This window comes from Dama dama, chromosome 4 (genome assembly GCF_033118175.1).
Source record: "Dama dama isolate Ldn47 chromosome 4, ASM3311817v1, whole genome shotgun sequence".
Taxonomy (NCBI): Eukaryota; Metazoa; Chordata; class Mammalia; order Artiodactyla; family Cervidae; genus Dama; species Dama dama.
In genome coordinates, this window is record NC_083684.1 from 55,513,170 (window position 1) to 55,536,883 (window position 23,714).

At 47.5% G+C, this 23,714-nt stretch overlaps 1 protein-coding gene and 1 pseudogene; both read left to right on the forward strand.

Annotated features, from left to right (window-relative positions):
* Positions 1-23,714, forward strand: part of ERICH4 (glutamate rich 4) — a 257,702-nt gene that overhangs the window by 193,302 nt on the left and 40,686 nt on the right.
* On the forward strand, positions 243-23,196 carry LOC133055102 (thyroid transcription factor 1-associated protein 26-like; annotated as a pseudogene).

The window sequence follows — 23,714 nt, forward strand, 5'->3', positions numbered from 1 at the left end:
TTCTCCTGCTGGAGACCCGCTCCCAGGCTAGGGCCCACGGTAGAGACCCTGGGCTGGACATCAGGCAGATCCCGCCAAAGAAACAGACCATCCACTGCACCGCATGTACTTATATCTTTATTTTAGTCCGGTATCAGGTTTTGATTTTTTTTTTTTTCTTCGTGTTGTAGATGGAGGTCACCACGGGTCAGGGGAGTGGGGCATGGACAGGGTGTTTGGGGATGTGAGGAGAAGGAGTCTCATGGGTTGGATTCAGAAATAAGGACGTGAAGCGGAGAACGTGGCGATGTAACCATCTGCAGCCCTTCACGTGGAGCATTCGTGAGGCACGAGGCTTCCCATTTCAAAGAAAACTAAAGATTCAGCAAACTTACAAGATATTGCTTTGGAGGGAAAAGAAGGCTCACACGTCAGGCAAATCCCAGTGCACAGATCTGTATCCCAGGTGCACGAAGGAGGGCACCTTCCAAGGCCCGAACCTGGGCTCTTGTCTACCACTCAGAAATGAAGTGTCCCAGGAGACACACGTGCCGACAAAGCAGCAGATCTTCTTGGGAGAGGGCACCCGGGTGCAGAGCCGTAGTGGAAGGGAACCCAGGAGAACAGCTCTGTCACACGGCCTGCAGTCTTGGGTTTTATGGTGATGGCATTAGTTTCCGGGTTGTCTTTAGCCGATCATCCTGACTCAGAGTCCTTCCGGTGGTGCAGGCCTTCTTCAGCCCAGATGGATGCCAGAGAGAAGGATTCTGGGAGGTGGTCGGACATGTGGCGTCTCCTTTGGACCTTTCCCAAACTCTTCCTGTTGGTGGAGGCTCATTAGTCCCGTGTTCCTTGCCAGCACCTCCTGTTGTAAAACAACTCATGGCAATGGTTACTAGGTGCCTGGCCAGGGTGGGATCAGTGCGCTTCCCCTAACACCCTGATCACCTGCACCATCTCCACTTAGCTGCAGAGGAAAGACTCAGCAGGCAGCTGAGAAAAGCTGACCGTTCCTGGTTAGAACAAGGTGAGCAGTCTTTGCCAGAAGACCGCCAGGGTCCCACTGACCAGGCTTTGTCTGAAGGACACTGTAGCCCTGAACGGCTTCCACCAGAAGGACACTGTAGCAGTTGAATATACTCTGTGAAACGTTCCAAAGAAGAAGAGAACGACAAACAAGAGGCACAGGAAGCATATGAGCAAGACACGCCTGCTGCGCTGCGAAGAAACAGCAACTTGAGAGGCAAAAAAGGAGAGAGGAGAGGCTCCAAGGCTCTCCAAAAAAAGAAAATTCAAGTGCTCAAAATGTGGAGCCAAAACACTCACAGTGGCCAGACAAATTCGAAATCACAAATGGAGTATTTTCTAAGAAAATACAGGAGAAGAATTAACGGGAAAAATTTACGGTACAAATATCTACTTGCCTTTGAGTCCTTTTGTATAGGGACTGTCCGTCCTAACATATAACTAGATTTGTCAGCATAAACTGGCCTGCAAAGGGATAGAATAGGGGGGGAAAAAAAGGAAAAAAATGTGTAGAAGTCGTACCGTTTTCAAATAGTTTCAATTCTCCGTTCAGAGTTCAGTGGATCGGTTTCCTGGAGATGCGACAAGGACGTCAAGGATCATTCAACAAAACCTTTCCAAGTCGCTTCAAACGTCGTTTAAACCGGATTTCTACCTATTGCTTCATCAGGTTCTTTCTGAAAGCAATACGACATCTTGGGTGCGATGGAAACGAGAAACCAGGTTCTCATAGCACCAGCAATCTTTCCTGTTAGAAAGCTCAAAATAGATTGCATTGCATGCAGACAAATCAGTTTAATAAATTCCTTTATCACAGTTTGGTACGGTAATTCATTTGGCAGAAAGGGCATCATCTTGCCCTCGAGATAAGCCCACACAATGTGGCTTAGAAGTCGCAGGAGTAGGTCTTGCATGAAGGAAGTCGTTCTCGCTAAGTCGCAACACATAACGGACATCTCGTTGCTTTCGGTCAGGCTGTGCCTGCGTCTTAATTCATAGAGGTGCCTCAGTGGCTCTGCAGAGAGGCCAGTGTCCTTACAAAGAGAAGTTGAAAGTCACCTAGTGAGGAGAGGCACCGCGCAGGGTGCAGAGACCCAAGGGGACGCGCCAGGTTTTAAAGAGCTTGTGGCCTCTTGAAGGGGGCGTGTCTAAGGCAGAGCTGAGAGCTGGTTGGTTTCAGAAGAGGCGGCAGGAAGTGGCGAGTGGGGTGGGGCCAAGCCGCCTGCTCAATATCGGTTTTTGAATACCCCGGGTGTGTTTGGAGCTCTGGAGGTGGTCTCTGATAGCCGGGGACCAAACTGAGCATATTTTTTTTTTATAAAACTGAGCACTTTTTTTTTTTTTTTTGTCATGAAACTGAGCATTTTTTTTTTTTTTGTCAGAAAACTGAGCACTTTTTTTTTGGTCACAAAACTGAGCACTTTTTTTTTTTTGGTCACAAAACTGAGCACTTTTTTTTTTTTTTTTTTTTTTTTTGTCACCAAACAGAGCATTTATTTATTTATTTATTTTTGTCACCAAACTGAGCTGAAGAAGGAATTCATAGGGCCTCGACTCCATCTCAGGCCTGTCTGTGCTGATCGTGCGTGGCCACCTCTCCAGTGGACTCTGAACTCTGTGCTTAGCGCCTGTGGGAACAACAATGGAAGGATAAGACCCCCCTCTGGGCAGGGGAATGTTGAAGAAGAGAAAACAGACACTAATCACCCCTGCCTCTGGACACTATCTATCAGAATGTAAGCACAGGCTTATCGGTTATTAACTATTTGGAATGTAACTGCGGGCTTATTGATTATTGACTGTTTGAACACATAACACGTGAATGATGGGGTTATTGTAATTGTATTTACCCTTCCTTTGTTTATGTAAGTCTCAAGGGAATTGGGGTAGTGGGTTTGGACGCGTGCACATGGGGTATAAAAGATTTTCACAAATGCTGGTCGGGGTCCTTGGCTAAGAGGAGACTCTGCCTTGGGCCCGCCAGTGTAATAAACTGCACTCCACTATCTGCATTGTCCTTCTGAGAGAGTTTGCTTCCCGGAAAGCGTGGCTATAACATTTGGTGCATTGGCCGGGAAACTCCTCACTTTGAGGAGACAGGTCTCACTTGAGGCCACCCCGAGGCTTTGTAGCTTGAACCTCCTAGAGGAGGGAAGGCGCCTCGCCCCTCTGGAAGGATTCTGCTTCTCAACGCCCGGACCTTTCACGTCAGCAGGTAGTGGACGGCAGCAGGGGAACTGAGCGCTCAGGTGAGGAGGAACTCACCGAGTAGGGTGGAAGAGGGGGCCTGATCACCCCTCTGGGAGGGACTAGAAGGAGCGGGGACCCACAGGAGCCTGGAATAGGCAGGCGGCGATTGCTTGGTACACAGGTCGACGAGCGTGCTAGGGTTTAGGAAGGAAATTTGTGAAGGTCATTTAGGAGGTGTGTCCACGCTGTCTCGGGGAAAATTATTACCAAGCTATCGCCAGGGGATTCTTAGGATAGGAAACTGGTCCTTGTATGCTCGTATTCTGCCCTCCCCCAGGAGGTGTCCTCTCTGCTGTGAAATTCTTGACCCCCTTGGAATTGTTGGGCTAGAAGGAGGGGGAAACAGAAGTGAGTATGAATTGGCTTTTCTGGAGATGGCCTGGGACATGAGATATTTAACCCATCTGTGTTTTCATCCGCACCTGATCAAGCCCACCAAGGCAGAATGGACTTTAAGGGAGAAACAGTCTCGGACCATGTGATGTTCTGGTTCAGCTATGCTGACTGGCAGGTGAAGACACGCTGATCCCCCTTCTCCCTCTGGGATCTGGCAGGTAAGGCTCTTCTCACCCCAGTTAAGGAGGCAAAATGGCAATTTAAGTGTCACTGAGTGGAAATATCAGAAGTACATAGGGTACTGAGAACTTCGTAGACAGAACGAAAAGGAAAAGTAGAAGGTCCGAGAAGGTAAGCAAGATGGGGGAAAGTGAATCTAAGGCAACTGTATTGGAGTGCATGATTAAAAATTTAAAGAAGGGATTAGGAGGAGACTATGGGGTGGAGATGAAGCCTAACCGCCTCCATATACTCTGTGAGGTCGAATGGCCCCCTATGGGAGCAGGATGGCCACCAGAGAACACCGTGAACTTAAAAATAGTGGAAGCAATCTATACAGTAGTCACAGGAGAGCCAGGACACATGGATCTATATCCATCTATTGACTCATGGCTAGGGTTAGCTTGAGACCCTCCTACTTGGACAAGGTTCTGTATCCAGAAGGGAAAGGGAAAAATATTAATGGCACAAAAATTGACTTATGATAAAAAAGGAAATTCTACAGGATTTGGACGGGGATGACCTGACCCCTCCCCCATGCTGGATAATGACACGCCTGCCTCCCAGTGCTTCACCAGGACCGGAGGCCGCCTTAATGCCCGATCCAGGGCCAGGTGAAGTTTCTGCAACAGCCACTGCTCCTCTGCCAGCTTTCCCGGAGTTCATAGAGCCGCCGTTTGGGCAGGCTCCGATCCCGGTGACAGAAGCCTCTGGCCAACACTTCCAGGATCCGGCTCCACCCGAACCGCCCAAGCTATACCCGCCTCTCCTGGTGAGTACTGACAAGACGGGGAGGGAGACGTTGGAATTAAGCAGAGACCGCGCCCTGCCGGAGAGCTGGAGGGAACGAAAGAGAACAAACAAGAGCCTTACAGTGCAAGTTGCTGCTCTGGGAAAGTCTATCTCGGGCCCTCCAGAAAACCTCATCTGCCCCAGGGACAGGACAGTCCTTCAGCCGGTCCAAAGGGAGGCCCTGGGCCCATTACAGCCAAACCAGTGTGCCCGGTGCCGAGCTTTTGGCCACTGGAAGAAGAAGAAGCTCCCGCAGTTGTGGGGCTTGCTGACCTGGAAATTAACTAGGGCTGCCAGGGCTCAGAGATATCAGGTCCCTGAGAGCCCATGGTAACCGTAAAAGTGGGGGACCAAAACACTGACTTCGTGGTGGATACAGGAGAACTGTCGGTAGTAACAAAACCTGTGGCACCTCTGTCCACAAGACTACCGCTGTAACTGGGGTATCGGGAGAAGAGATGATTAAATCATTTTGCCAGCCCAGAAAATGTCAGATTGGGGGGTGGGGGGGCACCAAGTGATTCATGAACTCCTCTGCATTCCTGAGTGCCCAGTACCCCTGTTGGGAAGAGACTTGCTCTCCAAACTAGGAGCACAAGTGACTTTCTCCCCTGAGGAGAGACCCACCTTCTGGACGGACTCTATGACTTATTTGCCCTCTCTCTCAATACCAACCCAAGATGAGTGGAGGTTGCATGAGCCTCTGAAGGCAGAACCGGGTGGGCCAGAAGAACATGAGGCAGCTAACTCAATTATTCCCTGAGGTCTGGGTGGAAGACAACCCCCTCTCCCCCCCCCCCCCCCCCCCCCCAGGCTGGCTAAACATCATGCCCCAGTGATAATAGAACTCAAACCAGGCACCATCCCGGTTAGAGGGCACCAGTACCCGCTATGGATGGAGGCCTGAACCGGCATATTGCCCCACATCAATAGATTGAAACAAGCAGGCATTCTGGTAGAGTGCCAGTCGGCTTGGAATACGCCAATCCTGCCAGTCAACAGGGAAGGAGGACAGGACTATAGGCCTGTACAAGATCTCAGGCTAGTCAACCAGGCTACTGTGACTTTACATCCCACTGTTCCAAACCCCTATACCTTACTTAGCCTCCTCCCACCGAGGACTAAAGTTTACACTTGCCTAGATCTCAAGGATGCCTTCTTCTGCATACGCCTCGCCCCAGCGTCACAGCCCATCTTTGCCTTTGAATGGGAAGATCCAGTGGGGAGCACCAAACAACAGCTCATCTGGACTCCCCCACAAGGGTTTAAAAACTTCCCAGCCATCTTTGGAGAAGCCTTGGCTTCTGATCAGGACTCATTCCATCCGGAAGAGTATGGATGTCAGCTCCTACAATAGGGGGATGACCTGCTGCTGGCTGCCTGAGACCAAGGAAAAATGCTGGAAAGGGACAAATGCACTGCTCCAGCTGTTGATGGAAGGTTACCGGGTGTCGAAGAAGAAGGCACAGATCTACAAAGAGGAGGTAAGGTATCTGGGGTTTGTTTTAAAGAAGGACTCAGGGTTCCAGACCCTAATTGGGTCCTATATACTGATGGCACTCGCCTGATAAAACAGGGACAACAGTGTGAGGGGGCCGCTCTATGCAGAAACAGCCCAGGCAGGTGGTTGAGAGTCACCTGCAGATCGGTCATCAGTGGTCTGACCAACATCATCTTGATTGTTTTCGGGACAGTGAACCTAGCTATAGTACATGTCCCCGGTCACCAGATAGGAGAAGACCCTAAGGCGCGGGGCAATCGTGCTGCTGATGCGGCCGCTCGAGAAGCGGCTAGCCGGGACTATGCTGCCCTCATATTAGCCGTGGGACTTCCACCTCCTTGTATGGGGACCTTGCCACCAGTTCCCGAATATTCCCTCCCTGATCTCGCCTGGATCAACAAGGATACCACCCTCCAGAAAGATGACCAAGATGGATGGTACCGAGACCAAATCAACAACCTGATCTTGCCTGCCACCCTGGGTCGTCACCTGTGTGAACACCTGCACACAACTACACACTTGGGAGAAAAAAAGACCCTAACACTTCTCCAGACGGCCTGCCTGAGGTTCCCTCGACAAAATGCCACTGTACGAGAGATAATTCAAGCCTGCGAAGCGTGCCAGCTGATGAGGGCAGAGAAGAAGCAGCACTCGGGAACGAGATACCGAGGGGAAAAGCCAGGGCAACATTGGGAGATAGATTTCACTGAGGTAAGGCCAGGCAAGTACGGGTACCGCTATCTGTTGGTTCTGGTAGATACCTTCTCGGGGTGGGTGGAAGCTTTCCCCACTAAGGGAGAGACAGCAATAGTGGTTGCTAAAAAGATCTTAGAGGAGATAGGGCCTAGGTATGGGCTGCCAGTGACTATGGGCTCTGATAATGGACCTGCCTTTGTGAGCCAGATTGTACAAGGGCTGGCCCAAGCTCTGGGGACGAAATGGAAGTTACACTGCGAATATAATCCCCAGAGCTCAGGACAGGTTGAGAGAATGAATCGGACCCTAAAAGAAACTTTGACAAAGTTGGCAATAGAGACTGGCGGGGACTGGGTGACCCTCCTCCCCTTTGCACTCTTTCGGGCACGTAACACCCCTTATAAGCTGAATCTTACTCCTTTTGAGATTCTGTATGGAAGACCCCCTCCTGTGTATCCTATTTTCGAAGGAAAATGTCTGCCACCCCCTACTTTGGGACAATTCCAGCAAACTCTGATAGCATTAAGTAAGATGCATAACCATGTTTGGAAATTGATTCGAGAGATACATGAGGGCCAAAACAAGAGGGCCCTCCCCTCACATAATATTGGCCCAGGTGATTGGGTTTGGGTAAAACGACACCAATCTAAAGTATTAGAACCTAGATGGAAACGCCCTTATGTTGTTCTTCTTACCACTCCTACCGCTGTCAAGGTCGACAGGATTGGACCCTGGGTTCACTGCAATCACGTGCGGCAAGCCACATCGGAAGAACAGGAAAAAGCGCGAGCAGAATGGAAGGCGAGTCCTCACCCGTCAAATCCTTTGAAACTGAAACTCGTCCGCCGGGAGGCCTCCTAATTCTCCTGCTGATGGCAGCTCTCATCGACCCAGGAGCGACCAGTCATAACCCCCATCAATCTGCTAAGATCACATGGAAACTCAACGACGGGCAAACTCATGAGCTGCTCAATGAGACCTCAGGAATCCACCCTCCAAACACCTGGTGGCCGGACCTGAACTTCGACCTCTCAAGCCTCTTCGCAAAGCAGGACGGTCTCTATGATAAGTACTATAGGGATGGGATAAAAAACCATAGGTTGGGGTTTGGGGCTTGCCCGGGCTATGTAAGAAATAACTGGAAAACCTGTGGTGGCATAGAAAGCTATTATTGCAGGAGCTGGAGTTGTGTGACCTCTTGTGATGGACCCCAGAGGTGGGATGTCGGAAACAGAGATCTAGTTAGCTTCACCTTCAAGGACCGTAGACACCAGGGGCCTCAGGTACGAGTACAATTTAACCAGGAACGGGCGAAGAAAGAAAACCGCTGGACCTCAGGACTGACTTGGGGTTTTCAGCTTCACGTAAATTGGCCCGGCCCCTACCCAGGCGAGCTTTTAATCATTAAACAGGTTATTGAGCCGGTGCAGGTACATAGTTTAGGTCCCAATCTGGTCAAAGCATTACAGGGGCATAAGGCGACCCCCAAGCCAACCACCTTCAGACCAAGCTTGCCGGGAACATTTAACATCTCCTCTACCCCGAGCCTCAGAGGCAAACTGACAGAAACCCCTGGCCCTCTGGCTGTTACCATTAGCTCAGCAATTCAGGACCCCCTATGGGCCTTAGTGAATGCAGCCTTTACGGTCTTAAACCATACCAACCCTAATGCGACCCAGTCCTGTTGGCTTTGTTATAATCTTCACCCACCCTTCTATGAGGCCATAGGCCTCAATGTCTCTTACCACTTATCTTCAGGCCAGAACCCACCCCCATGCCGATGGGAAGAACGCAAGGTTGGCCTCACAATGAATGAAGTCTGGGGACAGGGACTCTGTTTGGGCACAGTGCCACGTGATAAAACTTCCCTCTGTGCCCGGACTATTAGTAACCTACGCTTACACGGCAAACATTGGATTGTGCCAGAGGTTGGGGGTTGGTGGATTTGTTCACATACTGGGCTAACCCCATGTTTACATTGTGAAGATTTTTAACCAGAGTCAAGAATTCTGTGTCCTGGTTGCTGTAATGCCAAAAATCTTATACCACTCTGAAGAGGTTATGTACTCACATTGGGACCGGGAATTGCTAAGACAAAAGAGAGAGCCAATCAGTGCGATCACCATGGCAGCCTTGTTCAGTCTTGGGCTGGCAGGAGCAGGGACAGGAATAGCTTCACTATCTCTGCAAGGCCAAGGGTTTTCCTCCCTACGAGCCGCCATAGATGAAGATATAACTCGCATAGAAGAATCAATCAGCCACTTAGAGAAGTCTCTGACTTCCTTGTCTGAGGTGGTCTTGCAGAATAGGAGAGGATTAGACTTGATTTTTCTCCAACACGGTGGGGTCTGCGCGGCTCTGGGAGAAGAATGTTGTTTCTATGCAGACCATACAGGAGTGGTAAGAGAATCTATGGCAAAAGTAAGAGAAGGGCTGGCGCAACGAAAGAGGGAACGGGAGGCCCAACAGGGATGGTTTGAGTCTTGGTTTCAACGCTCCCCCTGGCTGACCACCTTAGTTTCCACCCTCCTGGGCCCGCTTATAGTGCTATTATTAACACTTACATTTGGCCCTTGTATTTTAAACCGGCTAATGTCATTTATTAAAGAACGTCTAAATACCATTCAGATTATGGTATTGAGGCAGCAATATCAGATGGTAGCCCAGGATGAAGAGAAAGATTCCTCTACAGGAACAACAAGACAGGGGGGAATGTGAGGCTGCCAGGGTTACTACCGTGACGGGCGGCCTGGACCTAAGTTTTAGCTTCCCCCGAAATGGTAAGATTCCCTACCCCCATCAGGTAACCTGGAGCCAGCCAATCAATATGCGCCCAGTAAGAACAAAGGGAGAGCTGGCCTTCCTCACTTCCCCTGGGCTCGAGTCCAGGAAGCCTTTATGCTCACACCCAGACTCAACTTCCTTCGTTTTAAATTCTAAAATCATTTTGTTGACAATTGTGAAAGGCACTTTCCATTTATATCTCTTACAAAATATTGCCTATATTCCCTGTGTGTATGATCCATCCTTGAGGCTGTCTTAGGGCTTCTCAGGTGGCACTAGTATCCAAGAATCTGCCTGCCAATGCAGGAGGCACAGGAGACACGGGATCGATCCCTGAATAGGCAAGATCGCCTGCAGAAGGAAATGGTAACCCAATCCCAGTATTCTTGCTTGGAGAATTCCATGGACAGGAGAGCCTGTCTTACTCCCAGATTTTGTACCTCCTCCTCCCCACCATACTTAATCTCCTGCTCTCCCACTAGAAACCACTAGTTTCAAAATATCCTTCTGCTGCTTTTTTGTTATATCCACTACTCGTCAGGAAAGTAGTGTATATTACAATTGTTTTTGTTAGATCCACTAGAAGAAAAGCATTATAAAAGTATAAAATTTTTTTCTTTTATCCACTTCATATACAGTCAAGAAAGTACTGTAGATAGCAACGAAGTAGTGTATCTCTCCGCACAGGAAGGAGTAGCCAAGACACAGCCTCTTCCAGATGGAGACTTCCCATATGTCTTTCAGAGCAAGTAAATTGAGGACCTAGACTAAAAGGAACAGAAACACTCCCTTGTTCAGCATGGAGACACTGATTTATTTAACCAAGAACAAGCTCAAAGAAACTCTTGAAAATATAGTTGCTGACCTTCTCACAGAGATGTTATAGACATTTGTAGAAAATAAATTACAAGTGGATGAATTGAGGCTGGCCCGGAGGCCATTCAGTGAGTTGCTTAAACACCTAGTCAAATGGTTGCTGCTATCTGTCCTACACCAGATGGCTTTGGTGGCATGGAACCAGTTAGGCATGAGTTGCTTAAGGAATAAGATTATATATGTCTTTAGGAAGTTTGGTCACCAACTAGCTGAAGTCATCATGGCTTAATTTCTATTCATGTGTCAGTTCGGTATCTATGCTATCTTTGTGAAGTCTTAAGAAGACAGCATCATGCATTATTGTGTGAGAGGACTCATCATTGTGGGATGTTTGCGGCTAAGATTTCAGTTTCCTTCTGATTTATACATCCCAACTCTGCCTGCCTAACCAACAAGACTGATTGAACTGGGGGAGACATCCCTAAGATTATAATAGTATTCAAAATACACAGATCACCAGCTTACCTTCCTTTTTTGTTTCCTCAACAACAGTTTGGTCTAACACGAACAAAAATTGAGAAACAGAATTTTTGCTGTTGGCAGCAACACACCACCTCTACCCTCCTGACAATGGATGACCTGTGGGCCTTTTCAGTTGCTCTTTGTGACTAGTCCACCAGGCTCCTATGTTCATGGGCTTTCCCAAGCAAGAATACTGGAGTGGGGTGCCACTTCCTATTCCAGGGGATCTTATGCACCCAGAGATCAGATGCGTGTTCCCTGCATGTCCTGCGTTGCAGGCATTTTCTTTATCACTGAGCCCCTAACAAAGTACAGCCTTCACTCTAAGGATATAAAGGATATCTGAAGGCTCATGTGGTCTGCCCGATTCTGTGCTGACTTCCTTCTCCTGGAGCTGAAACTCCAGCCAGGGACAGACCAGGGAAGGGACGGATTGTAACCAAGCAGGACCCTCTGAGGCTTTCCCAGAATAACCCCCCAGCCAAGTCCTCTGCCTGCCTTTTGTCTGTAAAAAAACTTGCACCACAGAATAAATGTAGGGACTTCACTCCCGGTCTAGTGGCTAAGACTCCACCAGTCAAATTCAGGGGTGAAGGTTGAATACTTGGTTGGGGTATGAATATCCCACATGCCTTGCAGCGAGATTAGGGGGAAAAAAAAGAAGAAGAATAAATTTAATCAGTGAAGTGAGAAAATGTGGAAAGGAAAACAGTCAAACAAGACTGATGAAAAAATGAGACCTAGTCTTATTTAAATATATGTATGACTCAGTTTGTGTGTTTGTCTTTAGATAACATTCCTGAGATTCATTTCTCAATGAGCTCCATTTAATTGACTTAAAGAAAAGTAAACACTTACAAATAAAGTATTTCTAAGGTTCACATGATCTGGGAAATGTTCAATATTAAGTCCATATTTGGTATGGACCTCAGGTTAGTTTGTTGTTTAACCGCGTGTGAATTGATGGAGACATGAGTCACTAAGATTGTCATCAACACTCACTGCACCTAGTTCTGCTGCGAGTCAAAAAGTCCTATCTGTTACAAAATTTAACTGCAAGGAAATTAACTATGATGATATTGTCATAAATAATAGAGATAAATGGTAGAGATGTTTTTAGGTAAACTCTTTAAAAGAATTATATTTCGTTTTTCCAAATTCGTCGGAATTTAGAACTTTAGGGTTTTGCTAAATTCAGTAAAATAATGAGAATGTACTGAAGACTGAAATCAGTTTGAGATAAAATACTGAAACACTGACTACTGAACAAATCCATGTTTATCTTTACCTTCTTATGAATGAAAACACTAAATGTGTTTATTAAACACACATCTTGTACCACCTAAAGAAAAATTATGCTCTGAAATATGTCTGTCATATACTTTATGAATCTAATGTCATAAAAAGAAATACAATTCAATTGCTTGTTTCTTGGTTTTAAGTTTTAAGGGATTTTAGAAATGCAGTGTATTTACAGTTACTAAAAATGGTAAGAGACTGGAATGCAAGTAGGACATATGTTTGTTGTCAAAAGAAGATATAGAAAATAACAGTAGTTTTTCTTGAAATATAACAAGAGGATAATTTTGCTGGTTTGGATAGGGAAAAATAAGAGACATATTATGTGGATACAAAAAAAAATGATTAACGTTTTTAAAAAAGGGAGGATTGATTAAGGTTAAATTAAATTTAATTAGGTAAAGAACTTTCTTTTTAATAGTAACCTGGTCCAAGACTGGAATTTGGCTTTCTCTCTCTAATAAGAAAACAAACTTCCTGGAATAATGAGCTGCCTTGGAGAAGAGATGGGAAGTCTCTTTCTCTAGCTAACTTTGAGTGTCCAGGAGGAACTGTGAGGCAGCTCAGAGGGAAATATTAGACTGATTGGCATCCCTGGTGTGTTAAATACCACGGGGAACATTGTTAAATGTAAGTCTTCTAGAGTTCTCCTGCGGACGGTTGCTATTAATACAGATGTGTTAAAAATTAAGGAATTCCGACAAACCTGGTGTGTCCTGATGTTACCAAGACATAATTCTCATTACTGTAATCAAGTTTCTTAGCCCATTACATTGTGCTCACGAGTGTCACCATATCTTTAAGTCACTCACAGAGAGTTCTTGTACTCGGACGGTTTTGCAAAAGTGCTTCATATAGGGAAGACCATTTTGAGAAGCACTGGTCTCTGATCAATTTCACTTTATACCATGCAACTGGGTAGGAAATTTAGGGTGAAGTGAAAGTTGCTCAGTTGTGTCTGACTCTTTGTGACCCCATGGATTATACAGTCCATGGAATTCTCTAGGCCAGAATACTGGAGTGTAGCCCTTCCCTTCTCAGAGGATCTTCCCAACCCAGGGGGCTTCCCTTGTGGCTCAGCTGGTAAAGGAAATTTTAAAATCCTAATTTAAAAAACATGATGGTATCATAAAAGTGTTTAACAAAAAAGATGAGCTCCTGAAACAACTTGTAAATATAGTTTTAGAGTTTATGGATTTTGTTGGCTGAAATCTTATTGGGTTTGATCTGTGATTTCCAGATAAAACAAAGCCCTTCCCCTCAAGCTACTAATGACTGACAGCAATTGAGTAAATTCCCTCTGTGAGTAAAATGCAAATATGTTTCTTTTCTCTCTTTTTTGTTCCTCCAGAGGTTAATGATTCTTATGTTCTGAGCGGCCTTATCAGGTTAATAAAAACGACAGTTTCCTGACAGGAGCAGAAATCTTCCTATTTTGCGGACTTCTAGAAGAGAGAAATCTGCAAGGCAAAAACGAATGGCAGGACTTTGGCCTGGATTTCCTGAGCTTAGGAGGCTATTTGTTGTTTGTCTTTGGCATTTGGTCTGAAACACTTTTTTTGTACATATAATTGTTTTATTATTGATTTATTCTTGGAGGTGGTCTTTCTGATCAACACACATACTCTTCCGTTCAAGGGGGGCTTTCTCGAGTTGCAGCACTAATTGTGAACAAGACAGCTCAAATTCTAGCCTCACAGCAAAGACCACTTGGATACTACATATATATCAAATGGAAACCCTCCACAACGCTTCTTCCTTCTTGTCCTCTAAACTAGGAGGACTCTTTTGAAAAACATGACAAATGTGTACTTTAATCATTATCCTCATGGTAATATGTCTCATAATTTTCAAATGTCTGTCCAGGGCTTATGACAAGGCAATCAAAGAGAGAAATAATATTGTCTTAATACAGACTATTGATGCTAAGCTTGAAACTCGAGATGATTTCCAACTCTGTGTCCATTCCCCAAGTAGGGAGGATGACTCCTGAAGGAACTGTAATCAAGCAGGACCCTATGAAGCCTTTGTAGATCTCCACCCAGGTCCACCTGCCTTCTGTTTGGGAAAAAAAAAAAAAAGGTTTAGTCAAAGAATAAATTTAATCACAGAAAATATAGAAAGAAAACTGTGAAGAAAGACAAAATAAGAATACCTTAGCTACTGAACAAACTCATGCAGAATTAGTTTGTCCTCAAGGGCTAGTCATAATGCTGGGAGCCAGGACCTTTGACCTCTTTTACAGAATCAGAAACCCCCCCGGCAGAGGGAAGAAGTGAACTATGCCGCCCACAAACAGGAAGACCTGAGACCGGCTGGAACCAGAAGGGTGATGCTGCTGTTCCCCGTGACCTCATCACAGACCCAACAGAAAAGCGCCTCAAGTTGATCAGGCTCTCCTCCTTGAACACTGTAAGAGTCCTCAAACCCTCTCCAAGACCGGACACACAGCCTTTTAAAAAACATATATTTTATTTATTTATTTGGCTGCCTTGGGTCTTCCTTGTAACAGGCAGGATATTCCCTGCGTGTGGCAGCATCCTGGCTTGCAGCAGGCAGACTCTCTAGCTGTGGGGTGCGGGCTGAGCTGCTCTTGCCCTGGGGGATCTCAGTTTACCGACGGGAGATCATACCCCTGTGCCCGGCATTGCAAGGTGGATTCTTAACCACTGAACCGCCGAGGAAGTCCCAGGACACAGTCTTGTTTTTTTTTTTTTTTCTTCTTCTTTTTTTTTTTTTTTTTTATTAGTTGGAGGCTAATTACTTCACAACATTTCAGTGGGTTTTGTCATACATTGATATGAATCAGCCATAGATTCACACGTATTCCCCATCCCGATCCCCCCTCCCACCTCCCTCTCCACCCGATTCCTCTGGGTCTTCCCAGTGCACCAGGCCCGAGCACTTGTCTCATGCATCCCACCTGGGCTGGTGATCTGTTTCACCATAGATAGTATACATGCTGTTCTTTTGAAATATCCCACCCTCACATTCTCCCACAGAGTTCAAAAGTCTGTTCTGTATTTCTGTGTCTCTTTTTCTGTTTTGCATATAGGGTTATCGTTACCATCTTTCTAAATTCCATATATATGTGTTAGTATGCTGTAATGTTCTTTGTCTTTCTGGCTTACTTCACTCTGTATAAGGGGCTCCAGTTTCATCCATCTCATTAGGACTGATTCAAATGAATTCTTTTTAAGGGCTGAGTAATATTCCATGGTGTATATGTACCACAGCTTCCTTATCCATTCATCTGCTGATGGGCATCTAGGTTGCTTCCATGTCCAAGACACTGTCTTGAGGGCGTTATCCTGCTGCGACCCCCACACCTGGCAAAACAGTAAAGCTATGTGCTTCCATTTCACTCACAACTCTGTCTCCGAGATTTAATCCGGCCCTAGTACATACACAGAGACTGAATTTTGGCAGCAAAGCTGAAGGAATTACAGGGACCCGGGAGCAGGAGGGCTGAGGGTGTCTGAGCCCCCAGGGGGTCGAAAGCAGGGAGGTGCCAAAGGGGGAAATTCTGGAGGCGAGCCCTGAGGAGAGGTCAGTGTGGGGAGCAGGGACGGCGCTGTGTGCAGACCTGGGCGCTCAGGAGGCCGGTTCCTGATCTGAGCGGAGCGGCCAGAGGCGCCAGGGCGGCCCTGAGCGGAGTCGGGGGTGCACAAGGCCCTGGTGCCAGTCTTCAAGGAGAGAAGAGGGTCAGAACAGAGACAAGGAGAAGCTCTGCACCACGGAGGAACCCTCGGAGTGTAAGGACCATCCTGGCACGGGACGCATGTGGATGGTGTGGACTCCAACAAGCGCTGTGGTTCCCAAGGGGCCCGCGAGGCGGTTCCAACAGCGCTAGATACACCAAAGGCCCTTTTTTGCCAAAACTATGAAACTGCCCAAAAGCCCCAGCCCTGCGTTTATTCCTAACCCAACCTTCCTCTCCCATCCCCAGCGACAATGACCCTCTCTTCATTCCCTGCCCCCCAAACTCCTCCCCATTCCTTGGATTTTCTAGATCCTGCTAGGCTCTTCCAGCTCATTCTTCCTCATCCTCCATATCTTCCCTGCACACCCTGTCCCGTGTTCTAGATTCTTCTGCTTAGCTCCCCTCCTTTCCCTGGGTCCTGGATCCTTTTCCACCTCCACTGTGGTCTCAGTTTCACCGTCCCACAAATCTGAGCTCTTCGCAAAACTCCACTGAAGGACGTTTGGCGTCCCCAGGTGGACATTCACTTTCCTGAAGGGCTGCCCTAGATGCTGGAGGCCCCACCGCAGACCCCCTCTGAGAGCAATCCAGCCTTTCTCAGCCTGGCCCCAGCTGGAGCCTGGATCCTGCCCTCCTGTCCCACACTCTAGTCCCCACCCCAAGGCCGCCCCCCATTGGCATCTCCATTTCCCTTGGGCTCTAATCCAGGAAACTTTTCTGCCCCCATCCCTATCCCTCAAGTCCCTTCATTTTTTGAACTGTCCAAGCCCTCAACTCAAGCCTTCTGTCTCCTCTCAGGTCCTGACATCTGCCACTCCTGCTCATTCTCTGCGTTTCTAGAACCAAGGGATTCCAATCTCCTTCTCCACCTGGTTTCCTGTGCCCTTTGTCCATCCCCTCTTCTTCAGGGGTCCCTGGGACTCCTGCGTGCAAGGACATTTGCACCTGTGTGTTCCTAATACCTTTCACAGACACACAACACATAGACATATACAAGCACACAGATACATATAATTACATGAATACACATATACACACCCATGTCCACACATATACATAGGCAGGTACCTACATACATACACACAAATATGCACCACATTTTCACACACAAACGCACATACACACAGCCCACAGAGCTCCGATACCAAGGCCTTAATTCCAAGACTCTCAAGTGGTTGCACATGGAGCTCTTGTCTGCACACTCCTCCCCCTGGGCTGGGTCTGGAGAGTGTCCCTTCTCTTAGTGACAGTTTAACCCTGAGTGTGCTTTGCTGTCTTACGGTCGCTCACCTCACCGCACGTCAGAACCCTAACCTTTCTGATCACTCCTCTCTGCCCCTTCTGTCTCCAAAGGATCTCATATAGTTTCCCAGAGCGTCTGATCCTTTTCCCTCCAAGAGCACTTACACAGTGCAGTGCGTGCTGGGGACGCACTGCGTGGTGCCTGTGCCCAGCTTGCTCGGTGCTCTCACAGAGGCCCTCGCTCTGATGCAGAGACTGCCCTCAGCCGAGCCACAGTCCCTTCTTCGGTTGCCCCCCACCCACTCCTGGGAGCAGCCAGCAGCCAGGACCACCTGGCGCAGGGCTCCAGAGCCCCAAGTGCGGCCGACCCGGGGCCGAGGTGTCTGCTCAAAGCCCCCGTGCAAGGCTAAATGCAGCACGTCCCCAGTCGGCAGGGAAGGGAGGGAAACACATTAAGCCTGGGTGTCCCTGAAGCCTCAAGGAGTACAGCCTTCTGACCCTTGATCTGAGCCCTGTCAGGTTCATTTCAGACACTCACCTCCAGACCTCAAAGATCAGGATCGTGTTCTGTGTGTGCTGGGTGGTAACAGCAGCCGTAAGAAGGAGACTCCTTCTTGAGAGACTGTGCAGATTTCAAAGGACACACAACAGGAATTTGGAATTCCCTGGATGTCCAGTAGTTAAGACTCTGCGGTTTCACTTCCGGGGCCCTGGGCTCAATGCCTGTTTGGGGAACTGAGATCCTGCAAGCTGCACAGTGTGGCCAACAGGAAAAATAAAAAACCTACAGTTCCTCATAGTAAGATTTACAGTCTGTGTCTCTTTTCTTTTGTCTAGTCCTAATTCCTGGCAGGCAGGAACTGATCGTCATTTGGATTAGAATCCCTGGTATGTGGTAAACTGATTAGGGTATATGAACCTGAGTTCAGCCTCTGGATCATTAGGATCTGAACCCACCAAGATAATGAAGGGAGCGGTTCTGCTTCTGGGAGGACAAGGAGCCCAGACCCAGGGTGGAAAGGGGTGGAAGGGATGCTCGAGTGCCCTGGGGGTAGGGGTGACCCCGTGTAGCGTCTGCACGACCGGCACAGGTTTTGTGTTGCAGCCACTGGGGACGGGGACATTGACAGCAGCGGAGGGGAGGAGCCAGGAAGAGAAACTCGTGTCCAAATAATCCATGCTGGAGGGGGTGTGGAGAACAGGTGGGGGGATGTCACCTGGTGCAACCACTTGGAAGCAATATGAAGGCTCCTCAAAAAATCTAAGAATATAGTTGCCATGTATCTTGCAATCCCGATTCTGGGCATACTCTGAGACACATGTGTAATTCAAAAAGACGGATGGACCCCGGTGTTCATAACAGCCCAGACTATTGACAATAACCAAGACATAGAAACTACTAAATGTCCACCAACAGATGCACAGACACAGAAGACGTGGGGTGTGTGTGTGTGTGTGTGTGTGTGTGTGTGTGTGTGTGTGTGTCTATATAATGGAGCATCACTCGGCCCCTAAAAATAATGAAATAATGTGATTTGAAGCAACATGGACAGCCCTAGGGTTTATCATACTGAGTGAGGTAAATCAGAAAGAGAAAGACAAATACCATATATCACTCCTATGTGGAATCTAAAATAAGACATAAACAAACTTATCTTTGAAGCAAAAACAGACTCACAGACATAGAGAACAACTTGTGGTTGCCAAGGGGAAGTGGTGAGGAGAGGGAAGGATTGGAAGTTTGGGACTGGCAGATGGAAACTACTATATAGAGGGGGGGGCGGTCAGCACCAAGCCCTGGAGGACAGCACCCATTACCGTGAGATGAACCACAATGAAAAAAAAGATGGAAAAGAATATATAGATATGTCAATAAATCACTCTGCAGTGTAGCAGAAATCAAACCCGACATTGTAAATCAGCTATACTTTAAATAAATAAACAGGACCAGGATGGCAATCTGCTCCCACTGTTAGAAGTTCAGCAGAAGAGGGTAAAAGGGAAAATGATCTGAACTGACACCTGTTTAGTACCGTGTCCCCCTGGGTCCTCTCTGCACAGGATCAATCTCAGTTACCAGGTGCTAAGGGCTGCCAACAGCAATAGCACTAGAGGGAGAGGTCCACTGCATATCAATCTTTCCCCTGATTTTTTAAATTGTTAATCTTTATTCATTTTTTCTCTTTTTAATTTTTAAATTATGAAAGTATGCTAACGCATTTACAGGAGACGTGAAAAATAGAGAACAAGGTTACATGTATGTGCCTGGTATATTATAATTATTTTTTAAGTAGACAAATTAAGATTTTTAATTGGAGTTTCAACATCAAACTCTCAGTGTTTGTCTAGGTGAGAGAAAAGGCAAGAATTGGAACTCATACAATCTTCTCCTGAAAAGATCTAACTGTCTGAAGGCCTGTTCTGCCAGTTTTCCCCAGAGCACAGACTGCCTCATTTCTGATTTTCACCCTGAACTCCTTTGAGGGGAGTTGAAAGTCAGCAGTTGCAGTGGCCATGATTTAATCCTTGTAGGCGTAGATGGAAGTGTCAGTTTTCAGCTGGTAGAGCCCCTTTTTGCTCATAAACGTGACCATGATTCTGAGGGGGCATTTCATGACCATTTGATCCCATGGTGCTGAGAATGTCTGTTCTCAGGTTTGGCAAAGATTTTGTTGACAGGCCACTCAATGTGCTGTTTACTGGACTAGGCCATAAAACAGTACCCAAGATCTAGCTTCATTTTCTAAGCTTAGTCATGAATTAGATATTACAATATAAAATTGACTCGTTTATAAAAACCAGTTGAAATAAATAAAACTTTTAAAGGCTTTTTCCCGTTTTTCAAAATTTTACAAGTAAAGGTCAAACTAGAGTAGCTATGGTTCAGTCTCAGGAGTTAGAGATGGTCTAGATAAGTGTTCCTGAGAACAGAGCCAGAGCCCTGGTCTCAAGGCACAGGGAAAGACAATCAGGTTCTAAGAGAATGGTGGCAGGTCTAAGCCAAATGATGGTCAGAGAAAGCAAAATGGCCATCAAAAAGGACCACACAGAACACAGAGTTAAAACACACACATATAAACCTGGCAGTTCTCATCGGACACTCCCTTAAATACAAAAATAGAGTCTCTCAAAAAACCTCCTATAGAGACACAGAACTTCAGATCCAAGTACTAACAGAGTAAAGGAAAATATCTCAGGTCTTCAGAGATTTCAAAGGGAGGAAAGGAAGCCAGGTTGAAAGAAGGGGGAGGATGCGGGAGAAGGGGGCAAAAGGGGTGGCCTTGCAGATGTCTCCTGCCACCTGCAGATACCCAGGCCTTATGGGACTTTACCCTGGGCCTCCAGAGAAGGAGGACTGGATCTCGGCCCTACCAGAAGTCAGACCAGAACAGAACCAGAATTCGAGTTCTCTGCCAAGAGGAGGTGATCAATTTCCAATCCTCAGCTCAGGCTGAGGCCCTTCGACGAGATTCCTGCATCCAGGACCGGGGCACTAGAAAAAGCGGGAAGGATAGGAAGGGGTAAGGAGAAGAAAGAGAGACGGAAGGGGAGAGAGGTCAATAAAGTCTCTTGTTCCTTACCGGTCGGGACACTCTGGCCAGTGCTCTGCGTCAGGAGGAGACCAGGGACAAACGGGTCCCGGCTGAGGCTGCTGGGTCTGGTCCATTGGCAGGCAAGCTGGCCGCTGAGTACCCTGAGTGGTCAGGCTGTCAGTTGCAGCCAAGAAGGATCCCACCAGACTCGCCATGTGTTGTGCTGTAGCCACGGCTTCCCGGAAACAAACTCACTCAGAAGGACGATGCAGATAGTGGAGTGCAGATTACTACATCGGCGGGCCCAAGGCAAAGTCTCCTCTCAGCCAAGACCCCGACCAGTTTTTGTGAAACCTTATATACCCTGAGTGTACTTGCTCAAACCCACCTCCCCAGATTCCTTGAAACTAGTCTGGACAAGGTAAAAGAGAGCTATGATCAAAGTTAACCCATGATTCATGTGTCACAAGACTAGATAAACAGTTGACATGTATCAGTCGGACTGTGGTCATATCCCGATAAACATAATGGAATTTACGACTTTGTTCTGTTACAGAGATAATTAGCATATTCTTTTAGGCAATGGAGAGTCCAAGTACCAGTCCTGAGGCTCTTTTACCCGGGGGTCTGGTTTCCCATTGGTATGCCACTTCTACAGACACCGGGCACAAAGTTCAGAGTCCATTGGGAGGGTGACCAGGCATGTAGCCTAGTGTTCGCAGCCTGGCCCGAGACGGAGCCCAGCTCTGTCTGCTTCATCCTCCAGCTGCAGGAAGGGGGACCCCTTCCAGGGCTCGAAACCAGGATCTTGTCTAACACTCGGAAATGAATCGCCCGAGGAGACACATGTGCTGACAATATGGGAAGTTTTCTTGGGAGAGGGCACCCGGTGGAGAAGGGAACGCGAAGGGGAAGGGAACCCAGGAGAACAGCTCTATCACACGGCCTGTAGTCTCGGGTTTTATGGTGATGGGATTCGTTTCTGGGTTGTCTTTAGCCAATCATTCTGACTCACAGTCATTCAGGTGGTGCACGCCTTCTTCAGCCCAGATGGGTGCCCGAGAGAAGGATTCTGCGAGGTGGTCGGACATATGTTGTCTCTTTGGACCTTTCCCAAGCTCTTCCGGTTGGTGGAAGCTCATTAGCTCCCTGTTCCTTGCCAGAACCTCCTGTTGTAAAACAACTCATGGCAATGGTTACGATGGTGCCTGGCCAGGGTGGAATCAGTGCGCTTCCCCTAACACCCTGATCACCTGCACCATCCCTACTTAGCTGGAGAGGAAACACTCAGCAGGCAGCTGAGAAAAGCTGACCAGTCCTGGTTAGAACAAGGTGAGCAGTCTTTCCCAGAAGACTGCCAACGTCCTGCTGACCTGGCTTTCTCAGAAGGCCATTGTAGCACGAGAATATACTCCATCAAACAATCCAAAGGAAACGTCAAACCAAAAGGCACAGGAAGAATAGGAGCAAGCTACACGTGCTGCGAAGAAACAAGAATTTGAGAGGCAAAAACGAGAGAGAGGAGATGCTCCAAGGCTCTACAGAAACAAGAAAATGGTAGTGTTCAAAATGAGGAGCCAGAAGACTCAAAATGGACAGCCAAATTCAAATTTACAAATGGAGTATTTTCTAAGAAACTACAGGAAAAGAAGGGTAAAAATTTAGGGTGAAAATATCTACTTGCTATTGAGTACTTTTGGATGGGGACTGTCCCTCCTAACATGTAACTAAATGTGTCTACATAAACTGGATTGGGAAGGGATAGGAAAAAAAAAAAAAAAACCAAACCATGTACAAGTCATGCTGTTTTCAAATATTTTCAATTCTCGTTCATAGTTCATTTGATCATTTTCCGGGAGATGCGACAAGGACATCAAGTATCATTCAACAAATCGTTTCCAAGTCGTTTGAAACGTTGTTTAAACTGGATTTCTACTTATTGCTTCATTAACCTATGGGACATCTGGGTGAAATGTAAAGGAGAAACCGGGTTCTCATAGCACCGGCAATCCTTCCTGTTAAAAACTTCAAAATAGGTTTAATTTCACGCAGACAAATCAGTTTAAGAAATTCCTTTAACACATAAACAAAGTCGTTCTCGCTTTCTCGCAAAACATAATGAGTATCTCGTTGCTTTCGCTCAGGCTGTGCCTGCGTCTTAACTCGTAGCGGTGCCTCAGTGGGTCTGCAGAGAGGCCAGTGTCATTAGAAACAGAAGTTGAAAGTCACTCAGGGCGCTCCTGGTGAGGAGAGGCACCGCGCAGGGTGCAGGGACCCAGGGGAAGCGCCAGGTTTGAAAGAGCTTGTGGCCTCTGGAAGGGGGAGTGTCTAGGGCAGAGCTGAGAGCTGGTTGTTTTCAGAAGAGGCGGCAGAAAGTGGCCAGTGGGGTGGGGCCAAGCCCTCAGCTGAGTATCGCTTTTTGAATACCCCGGGTGTGTTTGGAGCTCTGGAGGTGGTCTCTGATAGCCGGGGACCTGGACGGGGAGAAGTTCGGCTAGCTGTGTGAGTATCAAATGCGGAGGTGCTTGTGTCTCCATAGAGCTGAGAAAGCTTGCTAGGGCTAGTGTCGTTGCACCCAAATCCCTGGGCACGTTGTGGCCATCAGAAGCCGTGCAGAGACTCCAGATGGCGGCAGATACTTTCCCAAAGCTGCTTTAGTGCAGGAGTCTCTGAGGGCACTGACGGGCCTGTGTGTTGACTCTTAAGTTGGAAGGAAAACGTGTAAATGAGCACTGGGTTGCCTCAGAACCCCAGGAAAGGACTAGAAGGTGTGAGATGTCTGTGTCCTTAGCACAGAAAAGGTGCTTGCACTGCATCTCCTTGAAGGCGGATGTCATCCTGTAGCCTCACACGGCTGCCCAGAGAAGTGTGGTGGGACCGGCTGCTCCACACTCAAAGCAGTAGAGCGGCCAGGTTGGTGCAAAGGAAAGTTTGCTTTGTTTCAGACGCCAGCAGGTCGGGGGGAGGATGGTGGACACCTGTCCAGAGGCCGACTGACCGCTCCCCCACCCAAACC